At 44.3% G+C, this 2,500-nt stretch overlaps 1 protein-coding gene across 1 annotated transcript in view; it reads right to left on the minus strand.

Moving 5' to 3' along the window:
* LOC135094526 (MOXD1 homolog 2-like) overlaps positions 1–887 on the minus strand; it is a 108,324-nt gene extending 107,437 nt beyond the window's left edge. Inside the window, exon 1 of the mRNA XM_063994700.1 lies at positions 338–887. The gene's annotated coding sequence lies outside the window, so the exon portion shown is untranslated. The remainder of the gene's footprint in view (positions 1–337) is intronic.
* Positions 888–2,500: the final 1,613 nt, after the last annotated feature.

Consider the following 2,500-nt stretch of genomic DNA (forward strand, 5'->3'; position numbering starts at 1 on the left):
CCTCTTTCCTCCCCCGTCCCCCTCTCCCCTTCTCCCAAAACAAGAGTATTCTGCCCAACTGCCGCGTAGTGCCTGCAGTCCATTCATTATTCAATCGAGAGAGAGAGAGAGAGAGAGAGAGAGAGAGAGAGAGAGAGAGAGAGAGAGAGAGAGAGAGAGAATTGTGTATTAGGCTGCAAGAAGAATGTGGCGAGGTGACCTATCGGAATTGAGAGAGAGAGAGAGAGAGAGAGAGAGAGAGAGAGAGAGAGAGAGAGAGAGAGAGAGAGAGAGAGAGAGAGAATCATCCCATCCAAACAAAAGTGAGTTATCTCTACCAACATAAATCTTTCCTTACCAATTCTGTCCCTTGCAGCAGCAGCAGCAGCAGCAGCAGCAGCAGCAGTAGTATTAGTAGTAGTAGTAGTAGGAGTAGCGACCTCGTATCAGAACCGGGTCACAGTAAGGTCACACAGGCAAGGTCACAGTACTCTTGACCTCACCAATCACAATAATCACTGTATTAATTCCTACAGTAACTCAATACAGTCATTCACGAACGCACGAACAAACAATTATCTATGTAAATTTTACGACAAAAGAAAAAAAAATCGCATGTTTCTCTATTTTCTTTAATTATCTCTATCTCTCAGTGAAGTTCAACGTATTAGTGCTATTTCTCTCTTTCACACACACTCTCTCCGTCACTCGTGCCCAGCGTGTAAAGATAAGAGCTAGTTTTAAAATGCACTCCACCAGGGTAAGCGTCAGAATGAGTCACACGCACGGAGCGGTGGGCGGCACATCCCTACCCCTCTGAAGGCTCCAGGCACACTGAGGTTTGAGTCGCCCGAGTGAGCTTGTCTTTTGCCGCTCGCTCGCTCTCTCTCCGTCAGTCCGCCTCTTCCGTTCCTCCCGTGACCCACCGCTACTACTACTACTACTACTACTACTACTACTACTACTACTACTACTATTGCTGCTACTGTTGTTATTATTCGTGTTTTCTCCTCTTTTTTTCTTTTCTTTTTTTTTAAACGACATTCCTCTAGTTATTGTTTAGAATTTGTTTATTGGTGAGTCTCTCTCTCTCTCTCTCTCTCTCTCTCTCTCTCTCTCTCTCTCTCTCTCTCTCTCTCTCTCTCTCTCTCTCTCTCTCTGGTTCGGTAGGGCAGTGATGTGTTTTGCTATTCACGTATCAATCTCTCTCTCTCTCTCTCTCTCTCTCTCTCTCTCTCTCTCTCTCTCTCTCTCTCTCTCTCTCTCTCTCTCTCTCTCTCTAAATGTCATTCCTATTTTAGTCGTGTCTTTTATTTTCAGTTTACTCTCCCATAATCTTACCTCCTCCTCCTCCTCCTCTTCCTCCTCCCTTCCTCCTCCTCCTCCTCCTCCTCCTCCTCCTCCTCCGCCTCCTCTTCTTCCTCCTAATCTCCCTACATTACCCTTTTCCTCATTCCCACACCTCCCATTCCTCCTTCCGTCTTGACACCTCTCCCTCTCCCTTCCTCGCCCTTCCTCTCCCTTCCTCCTCTCCCTCTTCCTTCCTTCTAAACATGGTCATCTTCAATTGTCCGCCCTCTCCCTCTCTCTCTCTCTCTCCCTCTATCCCTCTCCCTCTCCCTTTGTCCCCTTCCCTTCTGTCTCCTCCCTTCCCATACACAATTCCCCCTCCCTTTCTTCCTTCTCTCTCCCTCTCTCCCTCCTTTTCTTCCTTCCCTCCCTTTCCTCTCCCATTCATTTTTCTCTCCTTTTCTCCAACTCATCCTATTTTCCTCATGTCACATATATTTCTCTCTCTCTCTCTCTCTCTCTCTCTCTCTCTCTCTCTCTCTCTCTCTCTCTCTCTCTCTCTCTCTCTCTCTCTCTGGTGGTTTTGTTGACTTAGTACCAATTGTATCCCGTTTTCTTTCAGTTTGACCCTCGTTTTCTGTTGCCCCATGTTTTTTTTTTTTTAAAAGGGGTCACTATGCTGTTAGTTCTCCCTTTAAATATTTTTCCTCTATTAATCAAATGAGGTTTTTCTTTTCCCTCTCTCAAATAAATGGCAGTAAAAAAATGAAGTAAAATTTTGTAATGTATATATTTTTTTTGTATTAATAATCATTAGAATTGTGTAATTATGATTTTTTTTCTTTTTTTTATTTTCGTTTTTTCTGCTTTGAAATTACTAAAAGTTTGTTCATTTTAATGGTATAAGCGATTATTTGTTATTAATGGCTGTGTTTTTTGGAGAGAGAGAGAGAGAGAGAGAGAGAGAGAGAGAGAGAGAGAGAGAGAGAGAGAGAGAGAGAGAGAGAAAGTGAGTGCAAGAAGTGTGAGAGTTTGGGTGGGAAGGTAAAGAGAGGGACTTTAAAATTATGCCCTTTAATTGAACACTGACCTCGCTGACCCCTTGTGACCTGACCTGGCCGAGAGAGAGAGAGAGAGAGAGAGAGAGAGAGAGAGAGAGAGAGAGAGAGAGAGAGAGAGAGAGAGAGAGAGAGAGAGAACGGTAGGGAGTGGAGAGATTCGTGGTTATTTT

The sequence above is a fragment of the Scylla paramamosain genome, chromosome 45 (genome assembly GCF_035594125.1).
Source record: "Scylla paramamosain isolate STU-SP2022 chromosome 45, ASM3559412v1, whole genome shotgun sequence".
NCBI lineage: Eukaryota > Metazoa > Arthropoda > Malacostraca > Decapoda > Portunidae > Scylla > Scylla paramamosain.